General features: G+C 45.8%; 1 long non-coding RNA gene across 1 annotated transcript; it reads right to left on the reverse strand.

Annotated features, from left to right (window-relative positions):
- Window positions 1–14,953: 14,953 nt before the first annotated feature.
- On the reverse strand, window positions 14,954–21,908 carry LOC141276615 (uncharacterized). Its single transcript, XR_012326511.1, has 3 exons — window positions 21,794–21,908; window positions 19,369–19,467; window positions 14,954–16,340 (listed from the first exon to the last, which is right to left on the reverse strand). It is a non-coding gene; the product is annotated as an uncharacterized lncRNA (long non-coding RNA).
- Between the last annotated feature and the right edge of the window lie 3,740 nt (window positions 21,909–25,648).

Here is a 25,648-nt window from a genome sequence, read left to right on the forward strand (position 1 = left end):
ATTAAAGGAAACAAGAAGGGGCTGACCATAGCAAACAAGCAGCCAGGCTGCCATGAGGGGGCTTCTCCCTAGTCCTCTAGGGGTCTGGGCAGCCTTCAACCTCTCAACCCCCCTTCTCCAGCTGCTGGGGCAAAAGTGGTCAGTCCCCCACAGTGAAAAATAGTAATTAGTTAACACACAGCCGACCTGTTTTGTCTCACTAATGCATCCCTAGGATCTAGCATAGTGTCTGTCCTGGTAAATACTTGGAAGGAATAAAAGAAGGAAAGGAGGGAGGGAGGGAAGGAAAGAAGTGGAGATGGAGGAAGGGAAAGAAGGAAACAGGAAAGAAAGATAGCAGTGAGTGTCCTGCATTCATTTTTTCATTTATTTATCCACTATTTATTGGCCACTTATCTTGAGCCAGACACGGTGCTGGACTCCAGGGATATGAATAAAACAGATGAGATCTCTGCAGTCGTGGAGCTTGTATTGTGGCACTTTCAGGGCGAACACACTGAAAACAGCATCCTTTTAGTGCATCTCGCAGAACAGCGGTCCTGCAAAACACCCACCAAAATGCTCCTCTGTCCGATGACCTTGAATCTGCTCCGGTCCTGCTCCAGGTCTTGGAATGTCCCGTCAGAAGAGGAAAGGTTCTGAGAAGTTTTGCAATTACAAAAAAAAAAAAAAAAAAAGCCTGATTAACCAGATCCATTCCAAGCTTTTTGCAGCCTGAAAAGGAGTCTTAGAGGAATCAGACAAGGTCACCTCCCAGTCTGCCTGGGTGAGCCTCGCCCTCCTGTTCAGCCGCATTCCTCCTCTCTCTGAGATTCTTACCGACAGCACAGCCTGTGGATGGAACCTACGGCCACAGTTTCTGAGGCTTGGGTTTCCTGGCACCCGGCGGGGGGACTGCTGCTTTGACAGCACTCCAGGAAACCGTGCTTTGTGCCATCTCTCCCCAACACGTGATGGGGCTGTGGCGACACCTCCTGCCATTCTGTCCCCAGGGCTCAAGGGCAGGACAAAGCAGCAGGAGAGGCCACAAGAAGCCGAGACTCTGATTTTTTTTTTTTTTTTTACATCTTTATTGGAGTATAATTGCTTTACAATGGTGTGTTAGTTTCTGCTTTATAACAAAGTGAATCAGTTATACATATACATATGTTCCCATATCTCTTCCCTCTTGCGTCTCCCTCCCTCCCACCCTCTGATTTGAACAGCAGGAAGGCAGGCGGCAGGCCTGGCCTGGCCGGAAGGGCCATGCTATCACGCCAGAGCTCCAGGTTTTAGCAGCATCCGAATCCTGCTCGCCAAGGGAGCCTGGAGACTGCCAAACCCCCGTGCGCATGAAGACAAACATCAACCGCGTGTTTCTGATTCACTCCTGTTCAGCTCATCAAACTGCTGTTTAGTGAAAGCTGCTTAGGATTCAACAAGTCGAAGGACTGGCTTTGGAATTGTGATTTAGCTTTGTCCCAAGATCTCTTGGCCAGGGAGGAAGGATTCAGGCCCTACCTCTCCCACTTTAGAAGGAATTACAGCCACAAGACGCACTTAGAGAAACGTACTTCACCTTTCTGAGCCTCAGTTTCCTCATCCGTAAACTAGGGATGGTACTGACCTGGCAGAGTTGATGAAAAAGTCAAATTACTCATTGTATTATTTAAGCCCCTGGACTAAATAAGTTCTAAATAAAATGGTATACATTATTAAAAATAGTATTATGAGTACTATCAACATCATCACGATTCTATGATTCAGTGAACCCACAGTTATAAATTTCTGAAATGTTGCATAGACTATTGGGGTAGATCATCACACTAGCGACCCCCAACAAATCCCCCTTCTCAGAATCCTTACTTGTGTAGACCCCTTCCCCACACTGACTCTGGGCTTGGGCTTGTGACTTGGATTGGCCAATGAGATCACTTTGCCTGGAAGAAGGTCAGGTTGACCTCGGGCCTTGAAGATTGGCCAGGCAACCCAGGTGTCCACCAAGTCCCAGTTGAATGGAGTCACATGGTGAGCTGGGGTAAGACCAGCAGAAAAGACTCTCAGACTCTAAGTCATTTTTCTAAGCCACTAAGGTTGGGGGGTGGTATTTTACATAGCAATAGATCACTGATGGGATGGGTTAGCTTGAAGCTGATCTACCGTCTTGCTCATTCCTCTGTGGACAAAAAGTGTCACCTGCCATTTCAGTAAACAAAGAATATTGCCTGTCATCAGGCCATCAGCCACTGCAGCTACCCCCAACGGTGCCCTGAAGGGAATTCAGGACAGAGTAAAACAGCTTTCTGGCCCCAGATAGTTAAGATGTGTATCAAAGGAATAATTTCAATGAGCCCAGACTCTTGTATCTTCCCATACACAGAAAAGCACTAAAATCATTAACTTGAGATGTCTGTTTTTTGTGATTAACAACAATCTTTTGATGCTCGACTACATGTTTGTTTGTTTGTTTTCAGCAAAGACTCCTATACATCCTTGCTCCTCCCTTACCTCTTTGGAACAGCCCCTCAGAACTGTCTGAGAGGTTGTCTCCAGGGCTATAGTCTTCCGTAAGGCCACTGAATAAAACATAAATTCTCAACTTTTAGGCTGTGTGTTTTTTTATCAGTTGACTCTCTTCTTTCACTATTCACTTTCTTTATTCTTCTTGTTCAGCTAGACTCTTTGCATGGGAGAAGTACAGAGCCAGGAACCTGGTTAAGGAAGAATCATATGTTTATCATCTAATTTGCATCAGCTCCTCCCCAGGCCACCACAAACAGGCTCATAAAACTACAGAGGAACGTGCCTCTCAAGACAGGCTCTCATACCCATCTTAGAGAATCGTGGGCTGCTGTTTAAACCACAACACAAATGAGTTCAAAGTGACTCCAGGCTAATGGGAAAGAAGATCAGTCAGGATAAGGAGAAGTGAATTGCGTTGTTTTTTTTTTAATGGACTGTCTTTTCATTGCTCCAGAACACACGCTGTAACTCAAACTAAATACTGAAATGCTAACTACAACTAGTCCCTGGGGCAGTGCTGAGGAGTAGAGTAGCTTGGTTTGCAATTGGCATATTAATTGTTCAGATGCAAATCAGTTCCTCCAAAGAATCTGCAAGGATCAGTGAAGAGTTGATTCTCTTAAACGCTGTGACATTAACCTTGCAAATATTTATCCTGAGGAGGGGAGCCCTGACCCAGGAAAAAAAATCTCACATCTTTGCCTTCAGCCCAGGTCTCCCTCTTGGACTTTAGCCCTATTTATTGCAACACATGTGTTTACTGAAATGCATCAGAATATTTTTAACCAACAGTGATAGTTATAGCGTTGGCATGTGTCAATCACAGTACTGAGCGTGACTCATTTCATTCTCACAGCCACCTATGCAATAGGTACTGTTTGCATCCCGACTTTTCAGATGAAGAAACTGGAGGTCGGGGGGTTCAGTGACTTGTCCAGTGTCATACATACAGCTGCGTGGTCCCAGAGTTCCACACCTTTGGCCTCAACAGGTTCAAGAGGTTCAAACAGGTGTTTCTCCTTTCAGTGTGTGTGTCCATCCACTTGTTCATCCAAGCCCCACTTAAACCTTTCAGAAGACCTCCTGAAGATCTCTCAAACCTCACCCCTTCTCTGCACCCACTCCACCACTGCCCCAGCCCTGGACAACCACAACGTCCCCTAACTAGCATTCTCCCTCCGAGCAGTCTTCCTCCAATCCATTCTCTTGGCAACAACCACAGGGTCTGCCTACCTAAGCCTGAATGAACACTGCAGCTTAGAACTCACATGGTGGAGGGGGTAGAGTTTTCCAAAGAAAAACCCAAAGGTGGTGGAGGTATTACCAGAAAAGTAGGGGAACATGTAGGCAGGGACAGGGGAGGGGAGGTTCTCCTCCCTGAGGGAGGAGAACCAGTCTCAGAAGGAAGAGAGACGCCCACAGAGATCACTGTCCTTGTGAAAGCAAAACACATGAGAAAGTCAAGGGTAACCCCACTTCCGTCTTTGCTCCTCCTCTGCAATGGTGTACCTCTGTGATTGACCTGACTCTCTAGAAAAGGATTATGTGATTTAAAAAGAAAAAAAACAAAGTGGAAAAGACCCTGAAGAATCTGGACCCTACAGGCAAGAGAATCTCCCAGCTATATTCTTCCACACATATCCTCCTTTACAAACATCCCTAAATCAGTTTAAACTTGTGGCTTCCCGAATGCCCCATGCTCTCTCCTACCTCAGGGTCTTTGCACATGCACTTTCCAGAATCTGGAATACTCTTCTTTCTCATGAGGCCCTTCACTAGCTAATTTCTACTCATCTTTCGAGTTTCAACTTATGCATCAGTTCGTCCTAAAAATCTTGCCGGAGCCCCAGGTCCCAGTTAAGTGCACTCAAAACATATCATCCTGCTTGACTTCCCCATCATTAATTGTCATCATGCTTTTATTCTTATTTCTTTTGATGGTAGTGCCCAATTAACTATTGATAAATGAATGAATGAATGAAGATGTATTTGCCAACACCAATTTGGTCTTGCCCAATCTGTGAAGCCTGGGGAAAAGGGGGTGCCCCAGGGCACACCACATCAGAGATAGACCTCCATCTGGGGGAATCTTCTCTGAGCTCAAGGTCAAATAACAACTTGTGTCCAAAAGGAGGTCTTTGGCTTCTTGGACTCAGACTTGGGGCAAGCTGGGAACAGAGAGGTGTAGGAAGACCTAAGGGAACATGGAAGGAAGCAGAAGATGGAGAAATTGGATATGGTCAGGAGCCGGGCATGGGGAGCTGCTTCCATTTTCAGCAGGAATCCAAGGTTGGCAGCATTTGGCACAAATGCAATGTCCTACTAGGCCGTGGGGAATCATGATAATTCAGGAGAACCAGAGGTCTTCTTTCTGTTTCATGAAGACACCGAGCTCTTTGTTGCCTCATGGCCTTTGCACTTGCTGTCTCCTGTACCTGGAATGCCCTCTCCCCAGTCCTTGCATGGTTGGTGCCTCTTCACTTGGATCTGACTTCAAGTGTCACCCCCTCAGAGGGACATTTTCTAAAGTTCCCCCAGCCCCTCCTGCAGTCATTCTCTACCCTACAACCCTGCCTTATTTTCTTCGTGGCACTTGTCAATGTCATAAGTAATCTTATATATGAATTTGCCTACTTAGTTTATTCCGCGTCTCTCCTGCTATAAAACAATATTCAAAAGGTCAGGACCATATCTGCTTGTTTGCTGCTCTATCTCCAGTGCCTAACACACACCCAAACTCAGTAAGTAGCTATTGTATAGATGAATGAATGATTTGAACAAATTAATGAATAAAGGAAGCCAAAGTGAAGTCCCAGCCTTTGGGAACAGGGGTTAGTAGGGAAGAGCAGAAATTCAGTGATAACACAAGGACTCAAGGGCACCCCAAGGCATGAGTGGATATTTCACTTTGGTAGCATAACACACTCCAGACCTACCTGTGATTTCCTAATACAAAGATGGGAAGTGCCCTAAGCCAGCTGCTAAACAGAGCAGGGCCGTGCCTCTGGCTGTTGCTTCTTGGGCTTAGAGATTGACTGCTTGTTTACTGGTTCTCAAACAACTTCAAGGCTTCACTCATTCCCTCACCACCCTCACCCAGCTCCTTCTTCAGCCTGAGGAGTCTATCATGGGCATTTGAGAGGGATGGGAAAGCAGTGTGGTTTTGCAAGGAATGATTGATAATCCTGCATAGCAACTTTGGGAAAACAATGCCCCATCCTTCAGCCTCAAAGACATGACAGTGATACCATGCCTTCAGGTTGATGTGAAATTAAAACCTCTGAGCAGCTAGAAGCCACATGGTGGATAGGTCAAGCATGCAGACCCTTTTGTACACATGTGTTCATAGCAGAATTATTCACAGTAGCTAAATGTGGAAGCAACCTTACAACCCCAGGTGTCCATTCACAGATGACCAGATCAGCAAAAGTAGTCTATCCACACAGTGGAATATTATTCAGCCTTAAAAAGGAGGGAAATTCTGACACATGCTACATTATGGATGAAGCTTGAGGACATGACGCTAAGTGAAATAAGCAAGACACGAAAAGGCAAATACTGTATGATTCCATTTATATGAAGTACTTAGAGTCATCAAATTCATAGAAACAGAAAGCCAAGGGTTAAGAGAGAAGGGATTGGGGAGTGAGTGTTTAATGCATACAGAATCCCTGTTTGGGAAGATGAAAAGAATTCTGGAGATGGATGGTGGTGATGGCTGCACAACAACGTAAATGTACTTAATGCCACTGAACTGTAAACTTAAAATGGTTAAGATAGTAAATCTTATGTTAAAAAAAATTCTTTAATAAAAAGAGTGCAGGGGCTTCCCTGGTGGCGCAGTGGTTGAGAGTCCGCCTGCCGATGCAGGGGACACGGGATCGTGCCCCGGTCCAGGAAGATCCCACATGCCGCGGAGCGGCTGGGCCCGTGAGCCATGGCCTCTGAGCCTGCGCGTCCGGAGCCTGTGCTACGCAATGGGAGAGGCCACAGCGGTGAGAGGCCTGCGTACCACAAAAAAAAAAAAAAAAAAGTCAAGGCTCACGCTTTGAGGTCTCAGAGTTACATCACTGTGACGCCAAAGATACCTGTCTTTGTTCTCCATACTTTGTTCAAAAGCAGCATATGGCTGCTTAGAGTTTAAGAGTACAAGTTTAGGGGCCCAGACAGATCTGGATTTAGATCCTCCACCCACCAGCTATGCATCCCTCAACAAGTCACTTCACCCTCTCAACCTCAGATTCCAAATGGGGACAAGAGCTCGCCTCATTGTGGTGAAGAATCGATAAGAGTATGACTGTCAGGCTCCCAGCCAGGTTCCTGGCACATGGTAAGTAAGTGTTCAGTGAATGGTCGCCATAGTAATACAGCAGAAATGAGGGTTTGGCCCCAGAAAGGGATCTAAGAATGACAATGGTGGGCGATATGCCCCATATCCCCATGACCCAGATAATCTAAGAATCTTGGCTTTAGCCTGAGCAGACTCTGCCAGAGCCTTTGTCCCTGCCTTTCCATGTCGCAATGTCCCTTGGTTGGTCTGAACCCCCAGCACCCCCTGCCCTGCCCTATGCCAACAACCCCCAGGTATCCTACTCTGCTCCAGACTTGACATGAATCCTTTAACCATTAAGCACTGAACATTATGTTTTCCACCCTCAGAGGTTTCCAAACAGTGATTAGGTAGTGGAACACCCTGCTAGGATGGCAAGAGTCAATATCATTAGTGTGGGAAGGAGTGTGGGGTAAGTGGAGGTGCTTGGAGGCTTGAAACACGGCAAGGGCTGGGCTGGCACCAGGGTTCAAGGCTTGGTGGAGCAGTTCCATTGCCAAACCCCCAGCTGGCTAGCACTCTCTCTTGAAGGAACCGAGCTCTGAAGCTGCAAGGACAGGTGATAGAATCAAGAGAACACTGGCTCTGGGGTCAGAATGACCTGACTTTAAAATCTATCCCTGCCATTGTGAATTTAGACACAGTTCCTAACCACTCTATGTTCATTCCCTCATCTACAAAATGAGCATTACTCTTTCAATCTCATAGAGTCATGGTAAGGATTTAATGAGAGTATACAGTGCTTAGAATAGAGTAAGCTTCAATAAATGGTACCTATACTACTCAAGTAGAGTCATCAGGATGTAGATTCTGAAGTCACAACATAAGGTGACAATCCCTTTAAAATTAGTAAAATAAAGTACCCAAAATTCCCCTTTAAAAAAAGCTCTGTATCAGTCAGGATGTGTTGGGTTATGCTGCTATAACAAGCAAGCCCCAAAAATCTCAGGTAAAACCACAAAGATTTATCTCTCATTCAGCACCACATGTTTCTTGCAGATAGGCAAGGAGTTTCCATTTGTTGTAGTCACTAGGGATCCCAGGTTTACAAAGCAGCCACCAACTGTCACCATGCCAGAAGGAAACAAACATCTCTGGACATTCTTGCCCTGGCAATTAAATATTTTGACCCAGTAGTAACGTATATCACTCATTAGTTAGAACTTGTCATGTGGCCCCACCCAAACATAAGTTGTTCAGTCTTCTCTGTACTCAGAGGAAGAAAAGAACTGGGTGCTGGTAACCATCATTAGTCACTACCACAGGATCCATACTGGGGACTCACATTCTTTTCTCAATCTGTCCACAAGGCCAGATTTTCTCTCCAGTATTGGAAAAAATCACCATTTCTTCACTTGATTACTACAGGATAAAATAGATGTGCACTTGGGGCAACATTGCATGAAAATATTAAAATCTTTCACTACCAGAATCATAGTTGGTGCTTCAAGGCATTCACACATAGAGAACCACTTGGACTTGAAGTTGACGCCCAGCTACGAGATTAACCTCTCCCCACTCAGGGTCACTCTGAGTCTATGCTCACTGAGATTAATGGCCAGAATCATCTGTGTATTTAAATGTTTGTTTTTCTCTCTCCCTTTTTGTTTCAAAGCTGAATTGTGTAAGTCAAATACCTGTAAGATACAAAGCTCTTTGCTAAGATAACTTTCTGGGGTTTGGTTGGTTCTCATGGCAGAAAGGAGAGATTCTCCAAGATTATCTTCATTAAGTTCCCATCCTGAAAGCTGAGCTGCTAAGGGCTCTATGGCATCCCCTTCAGAGTCTCCTTCTACAATATGATTGGAGCAGAGGGGTTTGGTCCCAGCCTCCTCTAAGACCATGATGAACTGTCTTATTGACCAGTCTCCTGTCAAGGGAATCACTTGGCCAGTGACTAAGGGGACAGAAGATATGTCTTGAGGCTCAAGATTCAAACATCCTGTGGCAGCCCTTAGAATTCAACTTCTCAGGCCCTTGGTCAACTAAAGAGCTGAGGGTCTTCATCTTGTGGATACCCTGGTTCTGAAAGTTGTTTGGAGCCAGAAGTCAGGATTCAGTTTGAAGTGGGGCAAGTTTCTGCCTATAAGATAGTATAAACCATAGTCTACAACCAGTGTTTGGTTGATAGATAGATAGCTAGATAGCTAGATAGATAGATAGATATTCTCTGAATCTCAATGTCTTCATCTCCAAAATGAAACATGAGCATTACAACAGTTACCAGACACAGTTACTTCTCTACCTAAGAAATGACTTGGGGCTATATTAGAAGCCAAAATCTAATGGAAGCAAATGAACACTTATTAAGCACCTACTATGTGCCAAGACCACAGCTAGGAGTTTTATAGGGGGGTTATCTTATAATTTCACCACCTCGTAAGAGAGGCACACTTGCATTTTATAGATGAGGAAACTGAAGCTCTGTGAGGCAGAGAGGCTCACCAAGCCTGGTGGAGTTTACACCTGAGTCCTGAGCTGTCTACTTCTGAAGGCCATGTCTCTTCCTCCCCACTCTCCTGTATGCACCTTGAGAATCATGTCCTAATGGCCTCCACCTACATTTTGAGCCAAGCAGGGAGGAGCAGTGGGTTGAGAAAGAGGACAGTACTGCCAGATTAGTCCTTGGAGACCAGAGTCTGTGTGGGAAGTGGAAAGGAAAGCTGGAAATGTGGATAAGCCCCACCCAGATGTGTGTTCTGAATCCATTGGTCCATTTCTTCAGAAAGAGGCTTCCAAGCCTAGACTTGTAATTAATGGCAGGTGCAATCACCCTACTGTGCACGCAGATTGGGTGTCTAGGCATAGGGTATCCATGTGTGCTGTGCCCAATATCTTCTTTCATGATCAACTTGGCAAATGAATGAACACTGGTGAGCATGTGAAGCCATTTAGCCCTTTCCCCCACCTGTTCCACCTTGAAATAGCTCTGACATCCATTCCCTCCTTTCCATCACCAAGGTCACACCAATTCAGGTCACACTGTCCAGGTGTTCACAACAGTTTCATGACTGGTTTTCTGGTTACCAGCCTCTCCTTGCATCCAATCCAACCTTCCTGCAAGCCACCAAGAGTCATCTTCCTAAAATACAAAACTGATCCCATCTTATCCACATTGAAAACAAACACACCAAAAAACCTTCAATGGATTCTGTCACTCTTAGGATCAAGTCCAGATTCCTAGTCATCAGCCTCAAGGTCATTCACAATCCAGCTCCTTTTAACCTCTTCAGCCTTCCCCCCTCCCGCTTCCTCATGAGCATCCCCAGCTCTGTTCACACCTAAATGTAAAACATTTTCTTATGTGCTTTCATGCCTTTGTACAAGGTACCTCTTTGCCACGGTGCCCTTTTCCCAAATTCTCAACTTAGTGAAACCCCATAACTGCAACAGGAAGAGAAAGCATTAAGACATGAGTATTCCAGATCTTCTCCCCTCCCTACTTCCTTAGGAAGCAGAATCAGGGCAATATTCCTCATTAAGATATCCACAGAATGCAGAGACTGGGCTATGTAGTTAACAAAGAGCTGAGGTATAGACACATGTTTTTAAAATACCAGAGAGCTCAGAGTAGGCAAAGCTTGTGGTATTGAGAGTGGAGATTGGAAAATAGAGGGAGTTTGGGGGAGCCGCTGTGTAGAGAACTTTGAGTGGGGAAACTATATAGGAGAAGAGATGTTTATAAGAGTAGCCCTCTCCCATTTAGCACTTCCTCCAGGAACTGAATAAAGTTTACTTTTTTCACTCTTTCTTGTGTCACAACCCCAAAATCGTACTGAGCCATGTGGGCGTCAAGATTTATTCAGGTTACATATTCTTTAGAGTTTAAATCAAAGCTCTTGAAGCTTGTCCCAGCCACCTTGTCTGACCTAGAAGAATAGTCATTCCTCTCTGTGTAAAACCACAGCACTTTATTACATAGATCTTGTAAGACTTTTTATTACATAAATCTTGTGAAGGCTTGTTTCAAGTCTTCACACGGGGATATCTTATTTGACTGTGTATTCTCTCTGGCATCAGTTCCGATGTCCTGAGAGATCAGGGTTGGCTGCATCCTTACCACCTCTGAATTTCCAGCTCCCAGAACAAGTCCTGACATCGAGAAAGGGGCCATCCATTCTTGTTGAATATACTACTAAATATTGGGCTCTCTTACGAAGTTTTCGCCAAGCTGACCCAGCACCCAAGTCTCACCTTGGCCAGTCTGAGATGGGGAACTCCCCTACAGAGAAGTCAGCCTCATGTCTAGATGCCACCATTTTCAGCTTTGGTTCTGACCCCTTCCAGCTGAAGAAGGAAAACAGAAGTTTAAAAGAAAGTGTCCGAACCTTCAGAACCACAAAGAGGAGTTGTCTACTTCGGTCCTTAAAATGTGCCTTGTGCCTCTTCTCCTTTTCACTGTCCAGATTCAACCAAGCCCAGTAAAAGTTCGCTCAACCCTCACCCTGCCTGGATGATCAAGTCCCAACAGGGGCTTGACAGTCCCTTTGTGACAGTCCCCTTTGTCACAGTCATGCACGCAAGCATCTCTGAAGTCTGGAAACAAAGTAAGTTCCAACACCAATCACCCTCCTAGAGGTCAGGCTTCATGCTATCCCTAAGTCTGGGAAGATTTTATGCCATGGGGCTGTTTCTCCTCCCCTGTGGGCCTCTGGTATTGTCTGAGTATTGGAGGGACCTCGAACATATGCTCCCTCCTCATTCACTGAGTTGATGGGCTGGTCTCTGAAATATTCTATAAAGACCAAGGTGGCAGCTCAGAGAGCTGGAGATCCAGCAACTCCTTTCATCCTTCACTCTTTAGAGGAGTAGACCTCAGGCACCTCCTCGACTTCAATGGACAGCAAATAAAAAGGGAAAGTTGGAAACACCATGGGAGACCTAATTACATACATGGTATGAGCCTCCTAGAGAAAAATCCTCCCAGGAATTTTGAATGAATCCAGAGGTTGTGTGTCCCTGAAGGAAAGTGACAACAAGGTGGCCAGTCAAGGAGAAGAGATGGAAGTAGCCCTCCCTCATTTCCAGCCTTTTCTTCAAGTGTGTCTACTTTTCCAGCATCTCTCCTCCTACATTATGAGAATCCTTTCATGCCCTTGGGGTTGCCCTTGGTGTCACCCAGGTTGCCAACCTCCAAACAGAACTAGTTGGAGCCCAGAGTTCCCTGAGTCTGTGCACTGTACAATCATGAGGTCTTGAATCCAAAGCTGACTTCACCACTGGATGGCCAAGTGACCACAGGCATTACTTCACCTCCCAGAGCCATAACTCCTATAAAGTATGTATTTCGGTGGTTGCTCTGGGGATCTGATGAGATCATGCAACCAAAATAGGGCTCACTGGCACATAGTGAGCCCTCAGTAATTGTTAGTCATTATTATTATTATTATTTAAAATACTAACATGCTTCATTTTGGAGACTGCACCAGACTGTGCTAGATTTCCTTGGATTCACCCTCCACCCAGCACCCTGAACATCCCCCTTTGTAGCTTTCTCCATATCTGTCATTTCTGCTCAGGGTCTGGCTTCCCTCATGGCCTGTGAGCTCTAGGAGTGGATCACAAACCACCTTGTGCAGATACCTAGAATCATATTAAATGCTCAAAAAGCTTTGTCAACCTAATTCACTCACATTCCACCCGTTCCCATCACAGCTTCCCTTCTCTTAAGTTTTTGTCCATTTCCATGTCAACCTCAGCCACCCTCTGCCTCTCTTTCTGCCAATCCTAAATCTGAAGATACCTAAGCTGTTTGGGAGTGAGAGGGTTGATTTCTACATTACAAAAGTCAACAAATGACCTGCATAATGAATATAGGGTTCAGAGGCCAGAGACCTCTTGGGTGTTTGCTCTGGAATAAGGAGCAGGGCCAGGCTTAGGTGGACTGTTCTGAAAGCTTACAAGTCCCCTTCCTTGGAGGAGAAGTAAGCATGGTGACCAGTTCCGTGTAACACTGGCAAATGCAAGATGAAATGTGCCTACCGGACACTCTAACAAATGTGAGAGTCAGCTGTCATTATTCCCATTTTACAGATGAAGAAACTGAGACTCAGGAAGTTGAAGTCACTTGCCCAGGACCTTCCAGCTCCCCAGACACTGACTGAGACGCATTTGAAAGAGAGCATCTGGGGAGGCGGGCAGCTGATCTCACTGACACATGCCCCCACCTCCCCACACTGGCTCCCGTCCCATCAGGTACTGGAGGATATCCGGATCCAAACTGCAGGTCATCTGGCTTAGTCTGGTGACATCAGATGCCAGATTGAACCACTCAAGGATCCCTCCAACTTTGAATTGAATCCCCTTTATTTTGCAGATACCATATCCTGCAGCTCAGTGATGGTGGGTGAGAGAAGGATAGGAGCCCCCTACCCTCTGATCCCAGAAGGAAATGTGAGAGTTCAGACACCCTGGTAGCCCCCATCTTGAACATCACCACACTGAGGCAGTGGGCTGGTTTTTACCCCATCAGTGGAAACGAGGGCTGGCTCTGTCCTGGGGGCTCCACAGTGTGAACAGACAGAAGCCAAACACACTCCCACAACTGGATCTCTGCCTTCACTGCCCCTAAAGATCTCTTAACTATTCCCAGCTCCCCTTCCCTCTCCACACCTTCCTTCTGTTTCCTTCCCTCTCCCCAGTTCTCTCCCTTTTTATCCCAGGGGAAGCAGCACCCGACTTGAAATATATATATATATATATATATATATATATATATATATATATATATATATATATATATATATATATATATATATATATTATTTAGCATTTCATATATGCACCTCACAAAATACTCACCTGACAGCCACATCTGGACCATAGAGATGCTTTATTTATGCCACATACAACATTTTAAGAAAACTTGAATGTTTTGCCAACGTGAAAATTTGAGGGATTTCCTGTAAAAGTCCAGATTTCTACCTTCTCTTAAATAATCGGAAAGCTAGCAGTTCCGAACTCAACTCCTCACGTAGCGACAGCTGGCTGAAGTTAAAGAACATCTGCCCCATTGGGTCAGGATATTTTTCCCACGGCAATCTTCCCTAAAATTAGCCTCCTTCATTCATTTGGCTACCTGACCTGGGTATACGTTTCTGTTTAAGACTCTCCGTACTACTCTTTTTTTTTTTTTTTTTTTGGTACGCAGGCCTCTCACTGTTGTGGCCTCTCCCGCTGCGCAGAGTACAGGCTCCGGAAGCGCAGGCTCAGCGGCCATGGCTCACGGGCCCAGCCGCTCCGCGGCATGTGAGATCTTCCCGGACCGGGGCACGAACCCGTGTCCCCTGCATCGGCAGGCGGGCTTTCAACCACTGTGCCACCAGGGAAGCCCTCCGTGCTACTCTTAACTCAAAAATTCCCTTCATACAGAAGAGAAAACCGGGGCACCAAGAGCTTAACAAATTGCCAAGGTCACTAGTCGGTGACATCCCTAGGGTCTTCCCTGATGACTGCCCTTCAGCAGTTCCCAAGGGAGTGAAGGAAGTCCCCTCAACCCACTACGTTCTCCACCTTCCACCATCCTCTTGTGCTGAGCCTAGAGGCTAGGAGGAGTGGCAGAAGACCCAGGATGATGCGGGTGAAAGATGGACTCAGGTGTGTGGTCTTCGGCCCTCATCACAAACGAGGTCACCTCCCCTGCAGGTGGCTTGTGGAGGTGGAGCTACCACCAGGGCAGGTGAGGACAGCTCTGAGGGTTACATTGTCCTTACATGTCCTCGCAGTGCCAGGCGATTCACTCAAGCACGAGAGTCTTCTGTGCTGGAGGTTAGCACAGATGCCTCACTTCCACGCACACAATACATGCACAAACACATACACAACATACACAAATACACACATCCACACACACAAACACATATACCCACGCACATACACGCACACAAAACTCTTAAAGAGTGAGGAGGTGAGCAGTAAGAGGAGGGAGGGAAGAAAGGAAGGAAAGGAGGGAGGGAAGGAGGTGAAACTCTTAAAATTACTGTATAACGAGTATTTGCTCTGTGCCAGGCATTGTGCTGTGTTTTCCGTGCTCTATGTTATTCAATCCTCTCAACATTCCTTAGAGGTGGGTATATTTTTATTTCCTCTTTTCAGATGAAGAAAGAGAAGCTTAGAGCGACTAGAAAACTGGCCCCAGATCTCAAAGCCATGATACTTGGCAAAAGAGCTGAGGTTTGAATGAAATTCTCCTTAGGTGCCAGGCTCTGTGCTAAGCCTTGAGAATACAGAAGTGGGAAAACATTCCTGATTCCTACCCTCATGGGGTTCCCTGGTCGGGAGGAGGGGCAGACAATATACCAAAAAAAATCACACAAATAGCCACATGAATACATATGTGATAGGCTTGATAAAATTAAAGCACGGAACACCATGTATCATTTTAACTTAAACTTAGGGTGCAGGAAGGTCTCCCTGTGGGAGTAACTGGACCCCAGCCTGGTCTCCCCAGATACAGTTAAACACCTTCTCATCATCACCCTCCTGGGATGGAAGAGAGGATGGAGAACCTATAACCTCAAATCATGAAGGCTAGTTCAATATCAGTTTTAGAGAAAAATCTACCTTATTCGACATAAAGGCTTGGGAATCCAACTGCTGGGATCTTGCTGCAATGAAACCCTGCTCACCCTGGCCCATTCTGGGACTCCTCACACCCAAGGCCCACCTCTGCGAGTTGTGCAGGGATTTCAGCCAGCAAGGACATCAGTGCACCCTGTTTCCTTGGGCTGTACAAGACTGGTGTTCAACAGCGCCACCATGTGGATAGGACCTAAATGATACTCCCATGAACTGGTCAGAATTTCTGGTTCTCTCAGGTGACATCTGGGAACAGAATGGACCACCTTCTAACTAAACAAGACCCCAGTTGGTCCTTGGAAATTGGGAGATTCATCCTAAAAATGTAAGTGGGGACTCAAGAGATTGATAGGAAAAACTAAAGAAGCAGTGACCCTACTGTCCCTCAAGCTAGTCAAACGGTTTCTACTGGCTTCGAATGAGTTTCCAGAATGTCGTCTAGGTTTCCCAAAGAAAATTTGCCGCCTTCTTTACCTTCCAGAAGTGGAGCTCCCACACATGGCTAACCTCTTTCCCAGCAAAGCTGCTCACAAAAGTTCTTACCAGTATAATGGAAAGAGAATGGGTTCGGTATCAGATAACCTGATTATCTGAAACCTGATTACTAGTAAACCTAGTACTCACTGGGTGATAACCAAGGTTACTTCTTCGGTCTCTACCAGAATCTGTTTTCTTAAAATTAACATCTTTTCATAGGCTGCTTTGGAGGACTGCTGTATTAGTTTCCTAGAGCTGTCGTAACAAATAACCATAGACAGGGTAGCTTAAAACAACAGAAAATTATTCTCGCACAGTTCCAGAAGCCAGGAGTCCGACCACAATCAGGATGTTGCCAGGGCCATGTTCTCTTAATGGTTCTAGGAAGGATCCTTCCCTGACTCTTCTTGTTTCAGGTGGTTGCTGTCATCCCTTGGCATTCCTTGGCTTGTAGCTGCATTGGAGGATAAATAAAATGACATATGCAGAGAGCAAGGTATGTCAGACAGTCTCAGTTAACTTCATTCACATCTGAATCTGAGTTTACTATGCCCAGTTTTGAAGTTCTTTGTTTCTTTCATCAGTCAGTCAACAGTCATCTGATCAAATCATAAATAGGACCATGCCACTCTCTATGCTTATATTCTTCCATGGCTCCCCAGTGCCCTTAATAAAAAGTACATCTTTAGAATAGCCTACAAAGCCATTTATTATCCAGCCCAGCCTGATCTTCTCCTATTCTTCCGTATACCCCTATTCCAAACCATTCATCAGTCCATGAAAACTCTATGCCTATTCACACTTTCAAGTCACACCCTATTTTTCTATCTCTAATAATCCACTCCACTCCCTTCTCCACTGGAGAAGCATTTCTTCTCGTTGTTCAAGACTCATCTTGCATCCTGTCCTCTGTGAAGCTTTCCCAGATACCCCTGGACAGAGTTAGACCCTCCCACCTGTGAATTCCTGCAAAGCTCTGTACACAGCACCATTATGGTCTGCCCATATCCCACTGTCATTTTCACCGCCTTTACGTTCTCCACCAGACTGTGAGCTCCTTGAGGACAGGGGTTTTATTCACTCCTATCCCCGGTTGCAGCCCAGCTGATCATAGACCTCAATAAAATACTTGCTAAAGTAGAGGTCAGATCTGAACAAGTTCTGAAGACCCCCAAATGCCCCAGAGATGGAGAAAGAAACCACCAAATTCCCTCTGATATCTGTGACATCACTTAGAACAGTGAAGAGAACTGAATCTGAATGACTCAGGAGACCTGGCTTCTCCCTCCTATATTTTCCACCCCTTGAAAACTTTGGCAAACCCTTTAACCTCTCAAAGCCTCAATAACCTCATTTGTCATCCTGTGGTAACACATGTACCAGCCAGGGCTAGACATGTTTAGATACGTCATCTCTCTTAATCTCCCCAAGAGCCCAGGGATATAGACATCTGATCTCCATTTTACAGGTGAGGAAACTGAGGTCCAGAAAGACGAAGTAACTCTCCCACAGCTAGTAAGCAGCAGAGCTGGGATTCAGAGCTCCAAGCCCCCAAATCCAGAGATTTCACTTATTCATTCATTCATTGCTTCATTCAAAAAAAATTATTGAGCATCTACTACACATCATACATGGCTCTAGATGCTGGAGATACAGCCGTCACTAAAAAAGGCAAACATCTTTGCATTCAGGACACTTATATTTCCACTCTGTCATCTTTGCATTCAGGACACTTATATTTCCACTCTTCCACTCTGTCAAATTATTTTATTTCCTTCTAAAACTGGTCACACAAATGAGAGGGGAAGAGAACCGCAGTGACCCTGGTCAGCCGCTCGCATTGCACAACGGCTTCAGAATGAGGGTGGAAGACCCACAGGTAGATGCTAACCCTGCCCACAGGCAGGGAAGGAACCGGATGAGAACCACTTCCCGCAGGCTGCGAAGGGCAGGCGAAGTTCTGCACCTGTGGCTGTGCGGAGCCGGGACAGAGATGGGGAGACAACCTGGAAATGGCAGGTCACAAATCTGCTCTCCTGCCACCTGGAGCCCCCTCCCCTGTCCTGTCCTCAACCAAGCACAGGAGCAATCGCTCAACTTTACGACGCTCCCCATGCAGGTTGCAGACCTACCATCATCAGTAACGGGTTGTTGTTTTTATTTTCCATTTATAGGAGAGCCTGAGTTACTACCTATGGTCACCATGGCCATTAAACTGCTCCAAGGACTGAGATTTACATATCGGCCACATGACCGGCAACAAGCTTAGGGGGAAAAAAAGGATGTTTACGGTCTAATTAGAGCTGGTGATTGATACACAGGGACAGCAGAGAGCAGCCTCATCAAACCCCAAAAGCCCAGAAAGCTCTCGCTCACAATGCGCTCCTGGGTGATAACCGCGGTGGAGTGCAGGCTTGGGTGTGCTGGAAGGAAGGACCACAGCTAAGGAAAAGGGTTCAGAACAAGTGGACGCACTCCCCCAACTACTGGCCAGGGAGAGCTGGGAAGTGGGTGGGGTGGAAGCAGGGATAGGAGGTCCTTCACCCCTCCACTGCATCCATTTGATATAGTAATTAAGTCTATTCCCTGAGCAAAGGTTGCCGACAACCAGTTAATAACATGCTGCAGCCGTCACAGCTTTCACCCCGAGATCTCAAAACACGTTATAAATAATTAAATGCTATTGTTTAGTGATCTGTGTAATCAAAGAACTTTACAACCATCAATTTTTTCTTTTGCTGCACACAACTCAGTACCATGCTCTGTAGTGAGGAAATTGAGGCACAGAAAGATGCCTGGTGACCTGGCTTAGATCACCTGACACCTCACTCACCAGGTTTTTGGTACCCACCACCCTCCTTCCTTACCCATGGGCTCATGGACCACCCCTCAGTCTGACCGCACTCCCAGACACCATTATGTGAATGTTCCTTGTAGGAATCATCCTTATTGTCCTGGGGCAGGGGGAGGGATCCAGCAGGACAAACGACCACTTCCTATTCTGACCTCTACCATGACCTCCCCTTTTACAGTCTGAACCCTCCAACTTGAACATGGTCACAGAGTGTGCCCCTTTTACATGTGGGTTAGTAGCGGGACAGGTTTTGATCGTTACAAGCAAAGTGACATGTTTCCACTGAGTGTCCAGAAGCTAGTGCCTTCTGCACCTTTTTTTTTTTTTTTTTTTTTTTTTGCGGCACGCGGGCCTCTCACTGTTGTGGCCTCTCCTGTTGCGGAGCACAGGCTCCGGATGTGCAGGCTCAGCGGTCATGGCTCACGGGCCCAGCCACTCCGCGGCATGTGGGATCCTCCCGGACCGGGGCACGAACCCACGTCCCCTGCATCGGCAGGCGGACTCTCAACCACTGCGCCACCAGGGAAGCCCCTTCTGCACCTATTTAGATGCTGCTTCCTGATAGTTATCATTTCCTATTTACTGTGACTGCTGTGCATTAGGAAATAAATTCACATGTGTGCAGTACCTCGCATCCAAAGAGATGTTTCCTCATTGTCTGCTGACAATTGTCTGCTGAGATGTAGAGTCCAAACTGGGATCCACTCAGGCCAAGGGCTGTGGGAAGCTGAGAACATCATATTTATGCAGGTGTGGGCATAAACCATCATGGCCCTTGTGCCCTGCACAGGCCAAAGCACAAGGTGGGCACTAATAATTAAGGGTCCCACGGTTGGTCTTGGACTGACCTCTGCCAGGATACAGTTCCCACAGATCAGTTATTTTGGTTACTTTTCTATCTCCTCCATCAGCATGAGCTCCTCATCTCAGGATATTTCCTGCAGTTCCTTAATACTCTGAACAATGCTATATGGTAGATATGATTCTACCCATTTTACAGATGTGGAAACTGAGGTTCAGAATTTTTTTTTTACCCAAAACCATATAGATAGTAAATGCCATCACCATGATGAGACTTAGTTTCTTTGGCCCTAAGTTTCATACTTTTCTTATAATCCACCAGTTAATCTATCATCCAGTCCATTTGACTAATTCGAACTCCCAAACCAGTGCTCTGGGGATTCAAGGCCACATCCCTAGAGTACAGAGCAAAAAGGAGAATTGGAAAATACCCATCTCAGACATCCAAACCAGAATGTTTTGTGGGGGGAGGAGAATTCTTATTATCATCATGATTACCCACACAAAATTAATAACTAGATTGTGCCAGGTTTCTTCATTACCCTGAAGACATTTAGCTGTATCTGTACATAAGTGAAATTACAGCAAGTCTTAGCCAATCATCTTGTCTATAAGGATGAAGCAACTGTAACTTGTCCACGATCTATACCTCATTTTCATTCGTCAGATATTTATTGGGTACCAGTGATGTGCCAAACCCTGTGCTAGACATCAGGATGACATGGATGACTGAGACAGGCCCCACCCTTGGGAAGTTCCTGGTCCAGAGAAGCCATGACATGCAGCTCCCGGGAGGAGGACACTGGGACAGGTGGAGGAAGGCCGGGAAACCATACAAGTCCGGGCAGACCAGTCATGACTGCAGTGAGGATGAAGGTAGCTACTTACTCTGAGGCTACCAAACAGAATAAAGGGAACTTCAAGGGCTTAGATGTCTCTTTTCTCTCCTCAGGGTCTGGGGTGACCGCCAGTAAAATCTTCCCATCGTAAGTAGCAATCCTCATGGGTGGGAGGCTAACCAAGATGCTGGCCTTAACGGTGCGTCATTTTGGCATCACCCCTCTGCTCCTTGCCAGAGACGGCACTTGTTCTATTTATCCCCCTATGATGATGTTCTCCCTGGGTTGGAATGACCCCATTCCCACCAAGGGTACACATTATTGAGAAACTCATCAAACAGGAGTCATTCCCCACTTAAGGCAAAGTCTTACAGCATCCTACCTGGGGTCTTGGGGACTTGGGCACAGGTTATTCTGAGGCTAGATTGGCTGACAGCCAAATGTCGCCTCCTATTAACACTCATCCTGGACATCTGGAAGCTCACCTACCTCAGGATGAGTCCATTAATTTATTTAATCTACAAAAATCCAAATTAAAAAAATTGACCACAGATCTGATGTCCATATCCGAGAATCTTAGTGCTGGTGCACTGGAGTCTTTCCTTGCCCATTGGTCTCAGAAGGCACATTAGGGTCTCATGCAAATTAGGGTCCTTGCAGCTACCCTGATGATGCCAGAAAGCTTCATATAGGCACACAGATGAGCACATCATCAAAACCTCTCAGGGAATTAATTGCTTTGACATCCAATAACTCCCTGAATGTTGAGCCATGGAGACACTGAGGAAATGTGGTTGAGATGAAGTGAGCAGTGGAGATATTACCCTGATCCTTTAAGAGCTACACCCTTGTTAATTGGTTTACAGTGTATGATTAGCCACCATCACTCTGCTGCAATGGCAATTCAGAGAATTAGAACTCAACACCTACTTTTATTGCAGGAATCCATTGGTATAGATGGAAGAACAGAGTAATTGAAAGCTGTCAGCCCTACTAACCATTAGCTGGGCCTTGAGAGAGACAATAAATCCCCAAATAAGTGAGCTCTTGACAACAACCGCTGGTGTCAATAATTGGTGTCAATAATGGGGGCCCTGAGCTGGGCCTTGGGAAGCAGATACGTCACATCAAGCCGGGGGAGACTGCAGCCACACTAGCAGGTCATCATAGTAAAGGGACATGAAAAATGCAGGGAACCAAGAACTAGGAAAACACAAAAGAGAGGGCTGAAAGTTCTATGAAATCCGAAAGGCTTCAGAGAGGAGGTGACTTTTGAGGTGGGCTTTGAAGCATAAGTAGAAGATCATTGGATAAATGAGAAGAGAACCTTCAAAAAGGCAGCATAATGTAATGCCCACAGTCATGGACTGTGAAGTCAGACTTTGTGGGATTGTACATTAAGCCAGTTATTACCTTGGTGACTGAAAGATTCCTCTAACCTCTCTATGTCTCAGTCTCCCCATCTGCAAAATAGGATTGTTCTCATTGTTGAATTAGGCAGTGCATGGCAAAGCACTTGACAGTGTCTGGGAACTGGCAGGTGCCCAAGAAACGTCAGCTATTGTAGTTATGTGCAGAAGGAGAAGCAAGTTGATGTGGCTTAGGGCTTTGGTACAAAATGAAGGATGGTAACTGCCCAGTTTAGGATTTGGGTGTTTATGTCATAATTGATGGGGAGAATCAAGTGGCTTCTGATGTGGATTATATCACACTGGAATGGACTGGAGACCATGGGCTTGGATGCCAGCATACCAGAAAGGAGCCACTGGCTTGTAGACGAGGCTGGAGAGAGGTAGGTGAGGGTAATTCTGAAGATCTGGTTTTGGTGACTGTGATGGTCAGTTTTATATGTCAGCTTGGCTAGGCTACAGTCCTCAGTTATTTATTCACACACTAATCTAGGAGTCGCTGTGAAGGCATTTTGTAGATGTGATTAAAGTCCATAATCGGTTGACTTTAAGGAGATTTTCCTGTATAACTGGGTGGGCCTGATTCAATCAGCTGGAAGACCTCAACAGCAGAGCTATGGTTCCCCTGAAGAAGAAATTCTGCTTGTGGACAAAAGCAATAGCTCATGCTCAGGAGTTCCAGCCTGCCCTGTGGATTGCGGACTTGCCCAGCCAGCCCTCGCTGTCTCATCAGCCAACTCCTTATGATAAATCTTAAGACGTATCTCCTACTAGTTCTGTTTCCCCAGTTAAAGCCTGACCTATATAGTAACTGATTAAAAGTAGGGGGAAGGGGCTTCCCTGGTGGCGCAGTGGTTGAGAGTCCGCCTGCCGATGCAGGGGACACGGGTTCGTGCCCCGGTCCGGGAATATCCCACATGCTGCGGAGCGGCTGAGTCCGTGAGCCATGGCCGCTGAGCCTGCGCGTCCGGAGCCTGTGCTCCGCAACGGGAGAGGCCACAACAGTGAGAGGCCCGCGTACCGCAAAAAAAAAAGTAGGGGGAAAAGAAACCACATCAGTCCTAGAGATTCCTCACAAAGCCTTGGGCATACAGTTCCTGCCTCATCCTTGTGCCGAAGTCCATAAAAAATCTCCCTTTTATAGGGCTGCCTTTTCTGGACAAGGCAACATTCCTGCCTCAGCTGGCGACTCCATAGAGCAGAGACACTGAAGTTCAGACTTATCAACTCTGACATATGGGTTGTGCTCCCGGGTTGGGCTTTTTTGTTTTGTTTTGTTCCTACCATATATAGTTTTATACAGTTTCTTTTATGTTGGGCTGGCTCTTTGATCTCCCCAGGAAAAATTTCTCCCCCTTGGAGTTTCTTTTAATCTACAAAAATCACTGACCATTGCTGCGGACCAGAAAGTGTTCTCCAAAAAGACAGGCTAAGCAGAGTGAGTAAGTGTGGACACAGAGAGATAACAGAGGACAACAGTGCATTTCTCTGAGGCCTCTGCAATATGTGTTGGAAGCTTTCCGCAGGCCTTCTGATCCCTGTGTTCCAGGATGTGTGGTTAACGAACGGGGCCGGGAGATACAGGCTCTGGTCTCTGTGCCAGACTTATCTCAGATATCTGCCGCTCTAAATCCTGGCAACAGCCTGGCCAGGTAAAGACCCTGATCTCTATTTAGCAACTGAGGAAACTGAGGCTCAGAGGGTGCCTAAGGTTGGGTTCCCTGAAATCAGAGTCTGAGACAAAGGTTCCTTTTATTCTGAGGCAATTGCAAACTTAAAGAAAAAGTGCGATAGCAGTATAAGAAGCTCCTATATATCCTCCATCCAGACTTGCCAATTGTTACATGTTGCTCCCCCCCTTCTCTCTCTTTCTCTTATGAATCATTCAAAAGTTACTTGGAGACATCATGCACCTTTACCACTACATACTTTGGTGTTTAAGTCCTAGGAACTAAGACTTTCTTTTATATAATTATAGTACAGTTCTCAAAGTCATGAAACTGAATACTGTTACAATACTGTGACCTGCACGGTCCATATTCAAATCTGATCAGTTGTCTCAATAATGTCTTTTATAAGCTATTTAGTTTTCCTAGTTCAAGATCTCCTCTAGAATCGTGCATTGCACTGAATTATCATGTCTCTTTAGTTTCCTTTGAGTGGAAATCTCAGTCTTTCTTTGTCTTTCTCAACCTTGACTTTTTTGAAGAGTATTGGCCAGGCATTTTGCAGAATATCCATCCATTTGGGTTTGTCTGAGGCAAAGATGGTTGAATATGTTCCCAGGAAGGAGTGGTGGGGCAGCGAGAAACAGAACAGGTTGGAGAAGAATCAGTAGGAATGTACTATTAGGCAAAGACCCCCCAGAGGGTAACTCTGGCTCAATCCCACAGGGAAGCTCTGCAGACAGTATTGGGTAACACCTCAGAGTTGTCTCGACTGGGGAGCAAGCTACAGAATATATACCCCCTGCAACAGCAGGTAGTTTCAGCACCAGCTCTTCATGCACACGGGCTGAGAGAGGGGGTTCCTGCAGCCAGAGGGCACATGTGCTAGCTGTTGACTGGTGGGTACAAAAAACAGTAAAGGGATCTGAGGGAATAAATTTTGGTGCCCTGACAGTGTATGCTACAAAGGGCTTAACTTACCCAGGATCACACAGTTTATAAGGGACAGAGCTAGAATTCCAGCAAGTTCCATGCCGTTGACCCAAGGTCCGTCACTTCTCTGCAGAATTAAATCAACCAGGAGCCTTGGATAATCCTATGGCCCAAAGAAACAACAGGTAAAGCAACATTATTTTGCTGGAGAAATGCGATTTTTTTTTTTTTTTTGCGGTACGCGGGCCTCTCACTCTTGTGGCGTCTCCCGTTGCAGAGCACAGGCTCCGGACATGCAGGCTCAGCAGCCATGGCTCACGGGCCCAGCCGCTCCGCGGCATGTGGGATCTTCCCGGACCGGGGCACGAACCCGTGTCCCCTGCATCGGCAGGCGGACTCTCAACCACTGCGCCACCAGGGAAGCCCTCCAGCTTTTTAAAAAAAAAAAAACTTATTGGAGTGTAGTTGATTTACAATGTTGCATTAGTTTCAGAAGGTACAGCAAAGTGAATCAGCTATACATGGATGGACCTAGAGTTGTCATACTGAGTGAAGCAAGTCAGACAGAAAAAGACAAATATCATATAATATCACTTATATGTGGAATCTTAAAAAAAATGGTACAAATGAACTTATTTATGAAACAGAAATGTTTGGATTTTAAGACTCTAAGTTTGGAGGGTAATTTGTTACACAGCAATAGAACTAATGCATATAGTTCTATTAACCCTTTAACTTTAACTTTAACCTTTAACTTTAGTCATACTGAAGTATTACTTTTCCTAAAAGATCTTCTGTGGCCTCCTGTCCTTAACCTTGGCTGGCCTAGGTGGCATCCTGAGTGGTCCCACCGTGCCCTGTTTATCCTATCACAGCTCCAAACACATTGCACTATATTTGCCCGGCAATTATTCAGCCTCTCCCTCTAGAATGTGGGTCCTTTGGAGCCATGGACTGTGACATATTCACCTCCATAATCACAAAAATAAGCCCAGTGATTGACACCCAAAATCATCATCATCATCATCTTAATATTTATTGAGCGTTTACTGTATGCCAAGCTAATTTTGCTTTTCAAACCTTATCTCACTAAAGCTTCCAACTAAGCATCATTAATCCCATTTTACTGATGAAAACACAGAGGTTCGGAAAGTTTACCCGAAAGTTAATATGTGGCAGAGTTGGAACTTGAACCCAAGCAGTATAGATCCCAAATTTTGGCTCTGTGTATAAAGTGCTTGTTGACTGAATGACCCACT

The sequence above is a fragment of the Tursiops truncatus genome, chromosome 15 (genome assembly GCF_011762595.2).
Source record: "Tursiops truncatus isolate mTurTru1 chromosome 15, mTurTru1.mat.Y, whole genome shotgun sequence".
NCBI lineage: Eukaryota > Metazoa > Chordata > Mammalia > Artiodactyla > Delphinidae > Tursiops > Tursiops truncatus.